General features: G+C 37.8%; 1 non-coding gene across 1 annotated transcript; it reads right to left on the minus strand.

Annotated features, from left to right (window-relative positions):
* Window positions 1-13,270: 13,270 nt before the first annotated feature.
* On the minus strand, window positions 13,271-13,376 carry LOC122436105. Its single transcript, XR_006267876.1, has one exon. It is a non-coding gene; the product is annotated as a U6 spliceosomal RNA (small nuclear RNA).
* Window positions 13,377-19,026: the final 5,650 nt, after the last annotated feature.

The raw sequence follows: 19,026 nt of genomic DNA on the forward strand, positions 1-19,026 counted from the left end.
TTTCCTATAAAAAGACCTCACACTTAGCCAGCACCATTCTGATACTATAGACAAATTCTCATAATGCCACAAATAATTCAGCAATAAGGCAGAGCCTGTAATATACTCCTCTGTTTTAGTAGGTAGAATAGAGGTGAGAATCTGTTGAAAAGTAACTAAGAAGAGAGAAGGTTAAAGAGTGAGTAAGCTTGCAGAACACTTCCTTCTTTAGTAGAAGACTGGCTTGCTTTTATTCAGTCTTCCTTCTCCCTTTTATGAACCTTCCTGTTTGCCTCCCATTCATTTAATTCTTGTTCTTTCCTCCCATCTTCTCACCTTGAATTGAATATTTCATTTCTAGAGCTCTTAAGCACTACCCTGGGGAACTGCATGAGTTGGTTCATCATTCTTTCCAGACATATATCCATTCATTCACAAACATTTACCAAGTACCTCTTCTGTCTTGGCCATGTGCAGGGCACTAAGGATCTACCTTGAATAGGAGAGTTTCTGTCTTATAGAGAGACTGGCAGCAAGACCCCAAGATTCTGATGAGTCAAATGGTTTTCAAGCTACCAATACTGCTGCTGTAGTATGTGTAATGAATTTGTTTCAATTGTTGAAGGTGTACAGATATTTCTATTATTCCTCCTTAAATGTCTGTCCTCAAAGGAGTGGCAACTTCAAGAGCAGAGACCTTTAGTCTTTCCATCTGGGCATTCATGGAAAGTAGAACTTGTGAGACAAGAATAAATCTCAGCCTTTTGCTCAGGAGTTGAGACCAGAATGGATCACATGTTAGAGTAAAACTGACTGTCACAGTTTGAAGTCACCAGAAATCAGGCTCCAGGATGGAGATTAGAAAGTGCTCTTAGTATCAATACCTGTAGAAAGAAGGGGACTGGGTTGATGGAGAAGTTGAGATCCCAGTCTCAATGAAAATTTCAGCTGATGTCTTGGGGAGCTCTTCATAGCTTCTCTACTTAATACAAGAGGGCCAGGCTTACCCTGCATTGTTCAGGCATTGGATGTGGGCTTCCCCAGTTGGACTTTGAAGTTTTTTTTTTTTTTTCAGCCAAGTCTATCCCTGAAGGGGACTGAGAACTGAGAGCTATCAGTTGGCAGCACTCTCAGTAACCATGGAACGAATTCTTCATATTTGAAGGAAGATCTGGGCAGCATATCACAGTGTCTACTACAACTTCATGCAATCGATGCTGGAAGAAACTAATGTAAGTAGATAGTTTGGGGCATCTCCAGAGAAAGAAAATCAGGAATGACTTTTTTGACATAAGAGAACCCATTTTTGCTTAAGCTATTTTGTGATGTAAACCTGGCTGCAGTGCTTGCCCTTGAACAAGTCTCCGTAATTAATGATCTTAAGGGAGGGGATGCGGAAGCTAGGAAGGACCAGTCAAGAAACAATAATGCAGCTTTGGGGCAGGGTCCTGTTTCTCACTCAAGAGATATGCATAATAATATATCCTTTAATTCAGCACAAACTAAATCCCCCACCCAGGTGATGGAGTGATGATGAATGATGATGTTGACATTCCAGACCTCAATCAACTAAAGCGTGGGCTCTGTCAATCTTTTCCCCAATTCTATGCTGAATTCTCTTCTGCTCAAGTTCTCTCAGGAATATGCATCTGCCTGATGCCGAAAACTTGGCCTCTGTGCACTGGTGCGAATTGAATCTCAGAGGCAGAGGTTTGAGTAAAGAAGAAAAGAATAGCTTTATTGCCTTGCAAGGCAAAGGAAAACATAGCAGGCTTGTGCCTTCAAAAACTGTGTGTCCCAGCCTGGGAGAATTTGGAGAGGAGTTTTATAGCAGTGATTCAAGGCTGAGGTCGCTAATAGGATCAGGGTGTGTGCAGGGCCTGCACTCCTTTAATCTGGCCTTAGGTAGCCTCCTGATGAACTTCTGTGGTTCTCGAGGTTATCAAACTGTGACCTTCTCAATGAAGAATGCTTCATCAAGTAGTTTACACCTTCCATTTATTGGGGGTTTTAATTCTTCAGAAGAGCTCAAAAATATTGTTATGTGTATCCCTTGAGGCAGAACCAGGACCCTGTCCCAAGATTACACTATTGTTTTTTGACTATTCATCCCTTGTATCCACATTCCCTCTCTTCCCTGATTAACAACTGTTCAAATCTGCCCTTTGGAACTCAGGGAAGGTCATGGAGGCTGAGGCCTATTCCTTACAAACAAGAAATGGGGGACACAGAAAAGACTTCCATGCCCAGGAGCCCCACAAGGTCCTACTTGGTTTCATACCCCTAGCTTAAAACTTCCCTAGTCTTAGTGTTGGGGAGACACTGCTTTGGGAAAGATCCTCAGTGTCTTCTTACTTCCTGCAAGTAATAATAAATCCTATCTTCTTCTGATCTTTGGCTTTGTTGCAGCTATTGACTCAATACCCACTGAGAGGTGAACCCAGTTTTGGGGTAACACTAAGACAATTTACCTAGATCCAATAAAACCAGGGAATGGATGCTACCTGGGGAAGAAATGTCACCCCTTCTAGCCACTTGGAATGATACAGTCAAACATCTAGTAATTAAATTCCAGTCAATTGACAAAATTTTTCTCTTCTGACATTTGTTCTGGCATTTTTTGTTCACAACACAGCTGGTGTAGGGGAGGAAAAAACTTTTTGCTTCCTCTCTTCTAGGTTCAATGTCTGGAGCCTACAAACAAAAATGATAAAAGACAAATTTACAAGAGAGAAAAAAAGAGTTTTAATGATGTATGAGGGAGTTACAAAGAAAAATGTGCCTCAAGGAGGCAGCCAGATGATTCAGGTTTATATGCCATCTTAGGCTAAACAAAGGAAAAGGGATTTGGGTCTTATGGGTAGGTGGGGGGGGGTAAATTATAGGAAGAGGAGGGGAGGAAATGTGTGATAAATAAGGGTTATCTTGCAGATAAGAGTCTTTCACATAGGTGATAAAAGGTGGCTCTAGGAGTAGTTCTTTGCCTGGTACAGACATTTTTACAAAAAGAAATAAGGAAATTTCCTATATAAATGTAAAGTCTTTACAAAAGGGGAAATTTATACCTTATTTTTAGGCAGTTGGGGGAGGTAAAAAGCTTTTCCTAGGTCTGCTGGAAATTGCCTTTAGCTCAGAATAATTCTTATGCCAAAGTGGCATATTTTGGGATAGCATATTTTGGTCTCCTTCACTGGTATAAAAAGAATAAAGTTCCTCCCCACTCTCTAAATATTATATCATCTTAATAAGAGATTTCAATAAATGTTTCTCCTATAAGACCTCACAAAGAAAATTTTTCAAAAGGAGACATCGATGGTATTTAAAAGGGTGACTAAAAGGAAAGACAATGGTATGTCTAGGGTGCCGTATGTCCCAGTTTGCTGGGTACAGTCCTGATTTGTGCCTTTGTTCCAGCATAATTATTAATAGCATCCTTTCACTCTAAAAAGTGCCCCCTTTTGGGTGCAATACATTATATGGTGACCTTACAAATACCAGAGATAATATGAATATCCGAATGATTGTTGTGTTTCAAAATAACCATCTTAAAAGACCAAATAAATACTTATTCCAAAGATGCTGTCATTGATTCAAACATTTTTAGAATTATTCTTTTGAAATCACTGTCTGGACTAGTATATGAAATATTCACAAGAGCCACCCAATTCCTTTTAATCCCATCTCATTCTGCATTTTCCTCTCATTGTCTCAGACTATTTTTCACTCTCCTAAGAAGAAGCAATCCTGTTACCCATGCCAAAGTCATTCACTACGGCCATTGGACTTGACTGTGATGAACTTTGTTTCCTAAATCAAAACTTTCTTCCAAGAATGAGAATGTGAGAATTTTCAACCACTGGCTATGTCCAAACTTGTGAACCACAGGCACGTTCTCCCTCTCTTTCCTCTCCCAACACCCTGACTCCTATATATAATATCAAATAACAAAGTACAAGGGCCCTCCAGGTAGCGCTAGTGGTAAAGAACCTACCTGCCAATGCAGGAGACCTAAGTGACGCAGATTCAATCCCTAGGTTGGGAAGATTCCCTGGAGGAGAGCATGGCAACCCACTCCAGTATTCTTGCCTGGAGAATCCCATGGACAGAGGAGCCTGGCAGGCTACAGTCCATGGGGTTACAAAGAGTTGGACATGACTGAAACGACTTACCACACACACGCAGCACACAGCAAAGTATAATTCTAGTTATTGTAGATTGAAGGGGCTAATATATAATACCCTTCTTTCCCATGCCTGAGCTCTATACCAATGGTTATAAACAGAAGAGTGACTGATGGAGATTAAAACATTAGCTGTATTGATGTTGGAGAACCTGGTGTAGATGAGTAACAGCAGTGGGTTTGCCAATAATAATAACATTCCCTACATTTTTTCCTTTTGCACCACTAGATGATCTAGTAAGCCTATGATTAACCAGTGGTATGTCTGATCTCCTTCTGGAAGAGGTCAGTTATTCTAGTCCTATATTTGCCAAACTACTCCCACAATACCAGCTTCTGCTCTTGTGGAGATATCCTTTGATGAATGAGAAAGGACATAGAAGGAGCTTCTCTGAAAACTTCCCACATAACTCAGAGCTAGCTAGATTTTCTTGAGAGGCTGTGGCCAGCTTATCACCTATATATGCTCTCTCACATTCCTTCCACACTTTCCTTTCTTCCTCCTTGCTTCCCTGGAATTGTATCCTCCTGAATAATACATTGGTATATAAGCTCTCCTCAGATTGTAGGGAACCCACACTATGACAAAATGTGACTTAGCAGATATGACATTAATTGACTTTCAATAAAAGCATTTCATGATCATTCCACACTATAACCATTCTGCCACACACACACACACACACACACACACACAACTGTCCTTTGGCTCTCCCTACTTTTATAATCACTACTTACAGAGCCATTTTTTCTTTAATCCAAAAAAATTGTAATCCCATGGTTCACTACCATTATTATTCTTTTTCTTGTCCAACCTGAAATGAAAACACTCATCTATCTAACATGGAGGCAATTAATCAGCAAAAGTGACATTACCAAGCTCCACCTTTAAAATGGCTGCTCTTGGCAAAAATGTTCAGATGCTAAAATTATTTGCAGGGTATTGCATTAAGTATGCATTTTCCATCTGGATTAAAGGTGAAAGCCAGTGTAGCAATAAGATAATGATAGAAAATTTTTTCAGAATGAAAAAAAATGAAAGGCAGAACAAAGATTTAAATAATCCATCTTTCAAAGTGGCTTTTAAACATGAGGGCATTAGTCCAAGATCAACAAAAAGAAGTTGGTAAGATTGTAACCAACACAGAGAATAGACAGTATAGCACAAGAACTCAGTATTTAAGACCCTTTGTTTCTTCTGTGTACCTGTCTCCGTGGGTGGGTAACCCCACACTGTTATCAGAGACAAAAGAGTTTCTGAAATTCTGAGGACCTTCAGACTCTGGGACAATGGTCATTACTTTCTCAGTAAAGGTGAGTTATCACCTGTCTTTTTGAGTTAGTTCTGGTCTTGAGGTAATGCCTGCTCATGTCTGCTTTCACTAAACCTGTGCAGGCTAGTCATGTTTAACTAGATTAATCTCATTTAGGTTTATCTTTCAGTGGATCAGATAGCAGAAATACAGTGGTATTTCTGTAACTTAAGGAAGCTTGATGCCCCCACATTGTCTTTTTCATATCTCCAGTAGGTGGACATTCATCTTTACGCTGTTTAGCATTTTGGTTTTTAGTGGGATTTATGTCATATTTGATTACTGCATACATCTCTGGTGACTCGTGACATTTCTCTCTCTTTCTCATTCTCCCTCTCTACTGCCTACAGACACACACACAAGATTATTTTTAACTTTCCCTTTTGAAATAATTTTAGATTTGCAGGATAGTTGCAAAAATAGCACAAAAAGTTCAGGTATATGTTTCACCCAACTTCCTCTAATGTTAATATCTTATATAAGCACAGTACAATTATCCAGACTAGGAAATTAACACTGGTACAATATGATTAACTAAGCTACAGAGCTCATTTGAATTTTACCAGTTTTTCCCCCCAAATGAACTTTTTCTGTTCTAGGATCCCATGTTGCATGTCACTGTGTCTCCTTCATCTCCTCCAATCTGACCATTCCTAGCCTTTCCTTGTCTTTTGTGACTGTGAAACTTTTGAAAAGTACCAGCCAGTTATTTTGCAGAACCCATAATTTGAGTTTTTTCTGGTGTTTCCTCAAGATTAGCTTGAGGTTATAAATTTTTGACAAGACCAATATAGAAGTTATGTTGTGTCCTTCTTAGTGCATCCTATTGGAGGGTACCTGATGCCAATATGTTTTATTACTATGACTCTTAGTTACTTGGTAAGGGTGGTGCCTTCCAAATTTCTCTACTGAAAATTACTATTTTTTTTTCCTTTGGAAGTGATCTCTTGAGAGAGATATTTTTAGGGTATGCTAGTATCCTGTTTCTCCTCAAACTGTCACTTACTGAGTTTACTATCCATTAGTGGATCCTGCCCACAACAATGATCACTGTGGTGTTTGCCCCATGGTGATTTTTGCATTTCTCTCATTCTTTCAGCATTTTAAAATTGGAATTCTTCAGTAAGGGGGAGCTCTCCATTCTCACTCCTTTATTCATGTATTTAAATATTATTTTCAACACAGACTCATGGGTATTTATTTTATTCTGTGGATTATAATTCAGTACTATCACTATTCATTTCATTTCTCAAATTGCTCCATCTTTGGCCACTGGGACCTTCTTCAGGTTGGCTCCTGTGTCCTTTTGACATACCCTTATCCTTTATTGAGTGTTTCCTTATTTTCTGGCACCACAAAATATTCCAAGCTCATCTTGCTGTTTTCTGTACCCTGTCCTGGAATCAACTACTTCTCCAAGGAGTCCTAGTTTCTTTTATTGAAGAATGGTGTTTTAGAAACCAAGATCTGGACACTAGGAATGCTTATTGCTACTGGGGTATCACTGTTTCTAGGCTCTTTCAGTAGACAGAGCAAAGAAATATATCTGTGTGTACTAACCCATATATATACACACATATCTATGTTTATTTCTATAGCTATCTAATTAATTATGTACATATATGTAAAACAATGAGTTCTTTCTGATACCTTCAGTTCTAATATACACCACAAGTTTCATTCTAACACTTCCCTTATTTGGAATTCTGAGAGTGAGAAACCTGGCTCTCATCATCTAAAATATATTTACCTATATGTTCAACTCTAGATTTCAAAATAATTTCAGAATTGCTAACCTATGAGAACCAGACTTACTGTGTGCAGTTCTTTTTGTCTTTAGCCTTATAGTATCCAGTCAAAATACTTTTCTCCAAGGATACTTAGATTAAGACTTTTCTTCCTGATTTCCTTCAGTGTGGTCATGTTATTCACTTGTAATACACGTCAGCTCATTTATTATTATTTGTGTTCCATTTTGTATTGCCCTCACATCTTGGTTTATTTCAGCTATTTATTGGGGAAGATAGGTGAAGCATTATTATATTTTTAAGGGTCAAAGCTATACAAAAATTTATAATCAGAGAAGCATAGCTTCTTCCTCATCCTTACTAACCCATCTACATTTCACCTTTCTTTCCTCTCTTTTGCTGACCATTCCCTATAGGACAGAAACATCTTTAGTTTATAGTTTGAAAGTGAAAGTGTAAGTTGCTCAGTAGTATCCGACTCTTTGAGACCCCATGGACTGTAGCCTGCCAGGCTCCTCTGTCCATGGAATTCTCCAGGCAAGAATACTAGAGTGCGTTGCCATGCCCTTCTCCAGGGGATCTTCCCAACCCATGTCTCTTAAATCTCCCACATTGTCAGGTGAGTTCTTTACCAGTGACACCACCTGGGAAGCCCTAGTTTATGGTTTAGCCATCTTATATTTCTTTTCCACAGAAGAACAGATATGCATGTATTTTCTTATATCCTCTTTCTTGCAAGAACTATAGATACTTTTTTGCATGTCGATATTTTCACTCTGAATCAGTTCATAGAGATCTTGGTCATCCTTTTGTTTTTCAAACAGCTGCATAGCACTCCATTATGTGAATATACCATAGTTTATTCAACATTCTGTGTATGGGCATTTAGATTATTTCCAGTATATTACAAACAATGGTGTAAGTAATAAACTTGTGTATATGTATTTTTGTATTGTTAGAGGTATAAAATTTCAGAATAGATTTCTAGTATTGGAATTGCTGAGTCAAAAATTACATGCATAAGTAGTTTTGTCAGATATAGTCAAATTTTTCCCTGGAAAAATTTATTCTAATTTGCATTCTCACCAGCAATGTATGAGAGTGACTGCTTTTCCATAGTCTTGTGAACTAAATGTGTAGCCTTACTTTTAAAGTTTTGCCTGTCTGATAGGTGAGAAATAGTATCTCAGTGTTGTTTTAATTTGCATTTCTCTAGTTGTGAGTGGGTCTGAATATTTCCGTATGTTAGAGAAAGAGAGAGAGAGACTGTTCATGACTTTTTTTTTTTTGCATTTTTCTATTGGTCATTTGGCTTTTTTTGTCCTTCAATTTAAAAAATGTTATATTAAGAACATTGAAGGCATTATGTTAGTGAAATAAATCAGACAGAGAAAGACAAATACTGTACGGTATCATTTATATGTGGAATCTAAAAAAGGTGAGCTTGTCAAAACAGGGAATATTGAGGAATTCTTTAATTTCTCTCAGCAAGTTGTCACTGTGTACAGTGTTCAGTTGTTGTTGTGATAAATTTAATTTCCAATTGTTTTCTAGAACATGGAAATACAATCAAATTTTAAATATTGATCTGTCATACAACCTAGCCAACCTCACTCACTAATTTTCACACTATTTTTGGAAATGCCATGTGATTGATCAGGGAATTCCCTGGTGGTCCAGTGGTTAGAATTCTGTGCTGCCACTGCAGGGGGCCCAAGTTCAGTCCCTGGTTGGGAACTAAGATCTTGCAAGCTACATGGTGTGGCCAAACAAATATATGGTTGATCATATTACCTACAAATAGAGTTTGTATTTTTAATCTGGATAGCCCTTATTTATTGTTCTTGCTTTGTTGCACTGATAGAGTCTCCAGTACAATGTTGAATAGAAAAGCAGACATGTTGAATAGATGTCTGAATATAGAACAGACATTCTTACATTATTTCTGAATAAAAAGGTAAACATTTAGTCTTTCACTATAATATGATGTTAGCTGTAGGTTGTTCATAGGTAATTTTTTTCAGGTTGAAGATATTCCCTATTATTCCTAGTTTGCTGAGAGTTTTATCCAGAATGGCTTTTGGATTTGTCAAAAGCTTTTTCTGCATCTATTGCAATGATTATATTTTTTCCTCTAATCTGTTAATTTGACAAATTATGTGCATTGTTTTTTAAATATTAATCTAACTATGGAATACTTGCATAAAATTTGCTTGGTCATGATATATCCTTCCTATACATTGTTGGATTCAATTGACTAAAATTTCATTAAGACTTTATCAATTTTGTTCAGGAAAGATATTGGTTTGTGGCTTTCCTTTCTTGTAATGTCTTTATCTCATTTACTGACTTCAGAGAGTAAGTTAGGAAACATCCCCTCCTCCTTAATTTTCTATAAGAGTTTATAACTGATATTATTTCTATTTTTACTTGCATTGTTTGTGACATGAAATTTACTGTTATCCTTATCTTTTTGCTCATTACATAGTGTGCATTTTTCTTTGGCAACTTTTTTTTTTCCCTTTGGCAACTTTTAAGATATCTTTATCACTGGTTTAAAGTAATTTCACTATGATATACATGTGTGTATATATATAATATATATATATGTACTTATATGAATGTATGATATATGTTATTTCTTTGTGTGATTTTCTTCATGGCTCTTGTGTTTGGGGTCTGTTGAACTTATTTTATCTCTGACTATAATACTCAATTTGGAAAAGTTTTGTATATTCAAATATTTTTCCTATCTCTTCTCAGGGTTTCTAATTATACTTATATTAGATTGTTTGAAGTTATTCCGTAGCTCAATGATACTTTTAGTTTCTTTGTATTCTTTTTCTCTGTGTGCTTCATTTTGGCTAGTTTCTATTGCTATGGCTGTAGGTTCAATAATCTTTTTTATTGCCATGTATAATCTGACATTCATCTCATGCCATGTATTTTTCACTTCAAATGTAGTTTTCATCTCTAGGACTTCTACTTTAGTCTTTTATTTTCTTTTAAATGTTTTCTATTTTTCTACTTAAGATGGTCAATCTTTATTCAAGGTTTTTGAGCATATGAAATGCAGTTACATAATTGTCTTATGCCCTTGTCTATGAACTTCATCATCTGTTTTTTTCTTGGTCAGTTTTGATTGATTTTTATCATCATCAAGAGTCATGTTTTCTTGCCTCATTGCTTGCCTGATAATTTTGATTGAATGACAAACATTGTGAATTTTATCTCATTGAGTACTGGATATTTTTGTTTTCCTATAAATATTCTTGAGTTTTGTTCTGGGATGTGTTTAAATTATCCTGAAACAGTTTAATACTTTTGAGTCTTGCTTTTAAGCTTTGTTGCACAGGACCAGAGTACCATTTAGTCAAAAGGTAAATTTGCCATACTAATGGGGCAAGACCCTTCTGAGTACTCTATTCAGTACTTATGTGTGTATTTCTCTATTTCTGCCATAACAAATTCCCACAAGCTTAGTGACCTGAAAGAATATAAGTTTTTTTATCTTAAAGTTCTGGATTTCAGAAGTTCAAAGTCAAACAAATTGGCCTATAGTCAAATGTTAGCAGATATGTTTCCTTCTGGAGGCTCTGAGGGAAGAATCTGTTTTCTTGCATTTTCCAGCTTCTTTGGGCTGCCTGATTCCTTGGCTTGAGGCCCCTTTCTCCATCTTTGAGTCAATGGCACAGCATCTTCCAATATCACTCTCTCTCTTCCTCTCATACCTTTGCTTCCATTGTCACCTCTCCTTTTCTGATTCTGACCCTCCTGCCTCCTTCTTATAAGGACTCGTGTGATTACATTGGATCCACTCATTGGAAAAGACCCTGATGATGCTGGGAAAGACTGGAGTCAAGAGGAGAAGGGGACAGCAGAGGGTGAGATGGTTAGATAGTATCACTGACTCAGTGGACATGAGTTTGAGCAAACTCCAGGAGATCGTGAAGGACAGGGGAGCCTGGTATGCTGCAGTTCACGGCATCTCAAAGAGTCAGACATGACTTAGTGACTAAACAACAACAACCTGGATAATCCAGTATAATCTCTGCATCCCAAGACCCTTAATGTCATCACATCTGACAAGTCCTTCTAGCCATGTACTCGAACATATTTGCAGATTCTTGGGATTAGGGCCTGGACATCTTTGGAGGGCCATTATTTAGCCTACCACACCATATACAAAGTTTTCTACTTTGCCTGGTGAAAAAAGGGATGTTTTTTGTCCTGTGTGAATTTTGAGGATTCCTCCAATCCTTTAAGTGGATTCTTTCTTCAACCCTGGGTATTTTCTTCTCTGGCATGTGATGATCAATAGTCACTGAAATACTTAAGGGATCCCTCTCCAAATTTCTGGAACACTCTCTGTGTCCAGTCTCTTCCATCTGCTACTCTGCCTTGTGAAATCTAGTGATGTTGGGCCTACCTGGATCTCATGTTCCTTCTTCTCAACTCAGGGTGACTGCCCTGCAGCCTGGAATCTCTCTTCAAGCAGTAAGCTGTGGTAACCACAGGTTCAGTTTGTTCATTTCCCATGTCTTAGCAACCACTCTTCTTCACTGTCTCATGTCTGATATCTTGAAAGCCACTGTTTCATATAGTTTTCCAATTTTTTAGTTGTTTTGGGAGTGTAAGAAAACCTGGTCCCTGTTAGTTCAATTTGACCAGAAGTGAAACTAAAGGTATCAATTTTCAAATGCTCTTGATTATTATACCTGCTATGGTCACAGGAGTTTACAAAATAGGGGCTGATACAACAGGAGTAACATTTCATGATTCAACATTTAATGAGAAACTTTTATGGACAAAAGTAATGAGCTAAATACTTGGAAGAATAAAAATAAGCTTCCTGGTCATGAGGAGCCAGCACATGGTAGGCAGTCTGGGGCTTTTTGGAGGCATCAGAATGGAGAGGAGAAAGAAACATATATCATAGTATGTTAGAAAGTTATGTCTCTTTCAGAACAGCTCCTGGAATGGGGCCTAGGCTGGAACCACTCTGTGCTGGCAGGTTTGATGTCAGGTTCCCTCAGACAGGAAAGTCCCTGAAGGGTAGCTGCCCCACTGGGAAAGAACTGCCAATACCTTGCCTTGATGAAACCCAGGACTGCTAACTTCTTTATCTCACCAGTTCCCTGGCATGCTTGTTTTTGCCCACCGTGCAGATGATCCCTAACAAACAGCTCTGAACCTTGCAGGAGACACATAAAGGCAGGCAAATCACATTTGACAAACATGCTGTTACCTGAATAGCCATTCTTAGATAAATTTTTACTAGAGCGAATTTGATTTATAATGTTGTATTAGTTTCATGTGTACAGCAAAGTGAATCAGTCACACACACACACACATATATACATATAATCATATATATCTATATATATATAGATATACACACATATGTTCAGTCTTTTTAAAAAAAATTTTCCCATATAGGTCATTATAGCATATTGAGTAGAGCTTCCTGTTCTATACAGTAAGTCCTTATTAATTATCTGTTGCAGTGTATATATGTCAATCCCAATCTCCCAATTCATGCCACCCCCTTACTTACCACCCATCCCTGGTAACCATAAGTTTGTTTTCTATATCTGTGACTCTATTTCTGCTTTATAAATAAGCTCATTTGTACCATTTTTAAAGATTCCACGTATAAGGAATATCACATGGTGTCTTTGTCTGACTTACTTCACTCAGTATGACTATCTCTAACTCCATCCACGTTGCTGCAAATGCCATTATTTTGTTCCTTTTTATGGCTGAGTAATACTCTATTATATATATGTACACACCTTCTTTATCCACTCCTCTGTCAATGGCCAGAGGAGTGGATAGCTTCCATGTCCTGGCTATTGTAAATAGTGCATCAGGGAACATTGGGATTCATGTATCTTTTGAATTCTGATTTTCTCCAGATATATACCCAAGAGTGGCATTGCTGAATCATATGGTAACTATTTTTAGTTTTGTAAGGAACCATCATACTATTCTCCATAGTGGTTGCATCATTTACATTCAGTGGTACCATTTTCTAAGATGGTACATGTGAAAATATGGAATGCTTCCATATTTGCATGTCATCCTTGTGCAGGGACCATGCTAATCTTCTCTGTATTGTTTCAGTTTTAATATATGTGCTGCCAAAGTGAGCACTGGATAGCCATTTTAATATACATATTGTCCAAGAAGAAACTGAGACTTCTTTTAGCTAGGTCCCCAGAGTTAGTGTAGGGATCAAAGTCTGACTGCAGGGCCCATGGTCTTTTATTTTTTGGCTCCAGAAAGACCGCCTCAGTTTCTTTCTTTTTTTTTTCTTTCTTTTGATCTCACCATGCAGCATGGGGTATTTTAGTTCCCCCACCAGGGATCAAACCCTCCCCGCTTCCAATGGAAGTGTGGAGTCTTAACCGCTGGACCACCAGGGAAGTCCCTGCCTCAGTTTCAACAATACAAAAATATCCATTACTTCTCACTTCCTCTATTTGCTGACTGTGTTCCTTACATCTAAAACCCCCTGACCTCTTGGTTTCTGATTAACTTCCTTATGCTGGAAAATATGAATCTCTTCTTCCCACTTGAGTGTGATTTCTAATGCCTTGCTCCCCAGTATCTATATATTTCTATACTCTCATATCTTCCTCACACCTGGTTCTTAGTCATTGCTTTGATCTGCCTCTTGTTCTGTCTGCCTTTTATGTAGTCTTTCCCCCCCCTTTTTTCCCAAACGCTAAACTTTTTATTTTGTATTGGGGTGGCAATGACACCCCACTCCAGTACTCTTGCCTGGAAAATCCCATGGACGGAGGAGCCTGGTAGGCTGCAGTCCATGGGGTCGCTAGGAGTCAGACACGACTGGGCGACTTCGCTTTCACTTTTCACTTTCATGCTTTGGAGAAGGAAATGGCAGCCCACTCTAGTGTTCTTGCCTGGAGAATCCCAGGGAAGGGGGAGCCTGGTGGGCTGCTGTCTATGGGGTCGCACAGAGTCGGACACAACTGGAAGCGACTTAGCAGCAGCAGCAGCAGCATAGCCAATTTACAATGTTGTGGTAGTTTCAGGTGAACAGCGAAGGGATTCAGCCATACATATACATGTATCCATTCTCTCCGACACCATCTTCCCATCTAGGCTGGCAAATAACATTGAGCAGAGTTCCATGTATTGTACAATAGGTTTTTGTTGGTTATCCATTTTGAATATAGCAGTGTGTACATAACCTTCCCAAACTCTCTAACTATCCCTTCTCTCTGGCAACCATAAGTTTGTTCTCTATGAGTCTGTTCCTGTTTGTAAGTAAGTCCATTTGTATCATTTCTTTTTAGAGGTCACAAAAAAGGGATGTCATACGGTATTTCTCCTTCTCTGTCTGACTTACTTCAATCTGTGTGACACTCTCCGGGTTCATCCATTTTGCAGCAAATGGCATTATTTCATTCTTTTTAATGGCTGAGTAACATTCCATTGTATACTGTGTCTGTGAACAAATAAATTAGTACATGAATATTCAATATTCACATGCTTACAAACATGCAGTTGTGTTTGAAAGTCAGCCAAAGGGATGCTTTGTTGAACTGGGTGGAATCAGACATGGAAGAAACACATCAGGTTTAGAAGCTTAGAATAGAAAGCTGACTATCCTACAGTAGCAATGCCAGGGAATGAGTGGAGGAATCTGGAAATAAGACTACATAAAAGGTCTTTTGGATCATGTTTTTCACTCTGCTTATTTATCCCACTTTAGCTATACTAGATTTCTTACTGTTCTTCTAGCATACCAAATATGCTCCTTCCTCAGGGCCTTTGCACTAACAGTTCCCTCTGCCTGGAAATGTCCATACTGCTTGTTTCCTCTAATTCATTATGAAATTTGCTTACAATTTACCTCCTTGAAGAGACCTTTTTTCACCAGGCACATAAAAGGACAATGCTATTATTCTACTTCTAACCCTGATTTATTTTTTCTCAGAGCAATAACTATTATATTACCTGTTTGTTTATTTTCCTTTGATAAGACATACTAATATTTTTTTCCATAATGGCACACTGAGAAAATGATACCATTTGAATGGCATACTGGGGGAAATGAAGGAAGCCAATTGTGATTGGTTTTAGTAAAACTGGAGTGGAGAAGAAACTCCAGCCATTATGGAAACCTCAGTGGATGAAACACATATGTTGTGATTCTGGCACCTGTTAACAGCTGTCCCTCCACCAGAAGTAAGCCCCGTAACAGTCCTGAAAGCAGAGCCTGACATGTAATATGTGCTAAATAGGTAAGTTATATCATGACTGTTTCTCCATATCATTAAAAAGTCATGAATATTTTAAAGACTCTTTGATCTTTTGTCATATTGGAGTATATTTCATTTAATTGATCCTCTATTATTGCACTTGTAGGTGTTTTTTGATAGTTGATTTAAAATCTGCCTTCTGGCCTTGTGAGTTAGTAGTGAATTGCTGAAGACTTAAAAGGAATCATGTGCATGTCACCATACATGACATCTGAGTAGCACTGTCTTCCTGAGGGAAGACATCAAATTTGAGAAGGCACACACCATTTTCACTTGGATACACAGATACACATCAAGCCCTAACGAATCCTAGTATGTATGCTCCTGGAACAATCTGAAACATCTCTGGACTTGTTTAGTGTATCATTCAAAAGGAATGAGAGTTGGTACATGTCAGATTCTTTGTGATTCTCACGTCCAACATGAACTGCATAGGAATTCCATCAGTAAGTTTTTCCCTTGATAATCACCTCTAAAACAGAAACTTGGAATAGAATCAGGAAGGGATGTGAAGGAGAATGAATGTATGAGGAGTATACAGGAGATGCTGCTGGTGAAACTGGACTCCCCTCCCTCCCAGTGATAAGGGAAGCCATGCAAGCTAGTGTACTTAGTGAATGCCACAGGCATTTTTCTCATTCTTTATGGGCAGGGTGGAAATTTAGTCTCTTCTAAATTGTACCTGTGTGCTAGGTCAATTAATCAAAATGTAGGTACAGGACAAACACCCAAACATATTTTGTAAAACTCAATCCATCCCTGACTGCACAAATGTCCTGTCTATCAGAATGTCAGTGACCTGTGTGGATTTATGTGTTTATGCACATATTCTTATAAGAATTGTTCTAACTTGAAAATTCATGGAAACATCAGGAAGATTTTTTTTGTCTTGTAAGAAAGAAGAGATATAGTCAGGTTTGAGTGAAGAACTTCTGGACTCAAATCTTAATTGTGCCACTTACAAATGTGTGATCTTGGACAAGTTACTTAACCTTTCAGTATCTTGATTTTCTAAGGATAATACATATTTCACACAATATTAGGAAATGAGATAAAGACACTTGGGGCTTTAGTGGTAATGCAACTTTTAACAGAATGAAGAAATAGATTTTCCTTTCTCTCCCTCTTTTCTAAAGTTCTCACTCTCTATTTAGAGACACATTTCTTAAATTGTGTTCCATAGAACAAACATGAACATGTTCCAAGACATGCTCAAAAAAAAGAGGGACCACTACACCCTAACTTCACTTTTAGAGATTCATTATGCCAACTGGCACATTGAAGGCTTAGGAATTATATGGTACAGAAAATCTGTTGATTTTATTTAATTTGGTATTTCTCAGTCTTATCTGACCAGGAGATTGTTTATTTCTGATGATACCTCTTAGCAGCTTTCTGAATGATTCTGGATTCTGTGATGAAACACACTGTGAGAATGGATCTTCTCTTACACTGTTGGTGGGAATGCAAACTAGTACAGCCACTATGGAGAACAGTGTGGAGATTCCTTAAAAAACTGGAAATAGAACTGCCATATGACCCAGCAATCCCACTCCTGGGCATACACACTGAGGAAACCAGATGTGAAAGAGACATGTGCACCCCAATGTTCATCATAGCACTGTTTATAATAGCCAGGACATGGAAGCAACCTAGATGCCCATCAGCAGACGAATGGATAAGAAAGCTATGGTACATATACACAATGGAGTATTACTCAGCCATTAAAAAGAATACATTTGAATCAGTTCTAATGAGATGGATGAAACTGGAGCCCATTATACAGAGTGAAGTAAGCCAGAAAGATGAACACCAATACAGTATACTAACACATATATGGAATTTAAAAAGATGGTAATGATAACCCTATATGCAAGACAGAAAAAGAGACACAGATGTATAGAACAGACTTTTGGACTCTGTGGCAGAAGGCAAGGATGGGATGATCTGAGAGAATAGCATTGAAGCATGTATATTATCAAGTGTGAAACAGATCACCAGCCCAGGTTGGATGCATGAGACATGTGATCAGGGCTGGTGTACTGGGAAGACCCAGAGGGATGGGATGGGGAGGAAGGTAGAAGGGGGGATCAAAATGGGGAACACATGTAAATCCACGGCTGATTCATGTCAATGTATGGCAAAAACCACTACAATATGTAAAGCAATTAGCCTCCAACTAACAAAAATAAATGGAGAAAAATTTTTTTAATAAAATAAAAATAAAATAAATTGAATTTCAAAAGAAAGCCACTACAATATTGTAAAGTAATTAGCCTCCAACTAATAAAAATAAATGAAAAAATAAAACAAAACAAACAAAAAAAAAGAAAATGGATCTTCTAAGGCGCCATCGGAACAAATGATCACTGAATTTAGGGGAAATCAGGAGTGTCCGCAATGAAGCTACAATATCTTAACTGGAAAACTGGAGGTCCTAGGTTACTTATAGACATGCGTGTGTGTGTGTGTGTGTGTGTGTGTGTGTGTGTGAATGTGTGCTAAGTCACTTCAGTCATGTCTGACTCTTTGAGACCCTCTGGACCATAACCTGTCAGGCTCCTCTGTCCATGGGATTCTCCAGGCAAGTATACTGGAGTGGGTTGCTATTTTTTTCTCCAGGGGATCTTCCCAACAGAGGGATTGAACCCACATCTCCCAAGGCTCCTGCATTGCAGGTGGATTCTTTACTGCTGAGACACTGGGGAAGCCCATTGATAGACATACACATCTTGTAATAAAGTGATAATATGGTTTTTAAGTTTGTAATAATCCCAAAGAATTATTTTTATGTATCTAATTCTTTTCTGCTATCTTAATTTTTATTAGCCTCTATTATTTTATTGACTTGTACTTATCTTTTATGTTTTCTCTTCAAGCATCAACTCTTGGTTTGCTCAGTGTGGGTGTGTAAGGGTGGAGTCTCCCTTCTTCACAAAACCCCGTGGTAGGTGCAGCTTCCAATAGTTGGTGACTCATGAATGACAAGACTAGAAACACTTTAGGCATTGATTATAATGAGACTGCAGCAAGTTATTGCTTGATGAAGTTGGCTTTATTAATAGATGAGATAATCCAGTTGTTACCAAAAGTCTGACTTGTAGTTTCTTCGAAACTTCTTATAATCCTCTTATTTATTTAGAAAAAATTTCTGAATCTAATCCCATCACCATAAAACTTAGAGAAATTTCTTTATCAGCACTTCATAGGTTGCCAAGAAAAATGAAGTGGACTAAATCAAACATTTTTCTCTTTTCTTTATATATACACACATATATATTTTATTGAGGTATAGTTACAACGTTGTGTTAGTTTCAGGTGTAGGGCACAGTAATTCAGTAATATATCTCTATTCTTTTTCAAATTATTTTCCTTTATAGGTTATTGTAAAATATTGAATATAGTTCCCTGTGCTATACAGAAGGATAATATTGTTTATCTGTTTTATATACAGTAGTGTGTGTGTGTTAATCCCAAACACCTAATTTATCCCTCTCCCTCCTTTCCATTTG

The sequence above is a fragment of the Cervus canadensis genome, chromosome X (assembly GCF_019320065.1).
Source record: "Cervus canadensis isolate Bull #8, Minnesota chromosome X, ASM1932006v1, whole genome shotgun sequence".
NCBI lineage: Eukaryota > Metazoa > Chordata > Mammalia > Artiodactyla > Cervidae > Cervus > Cervus canadensis.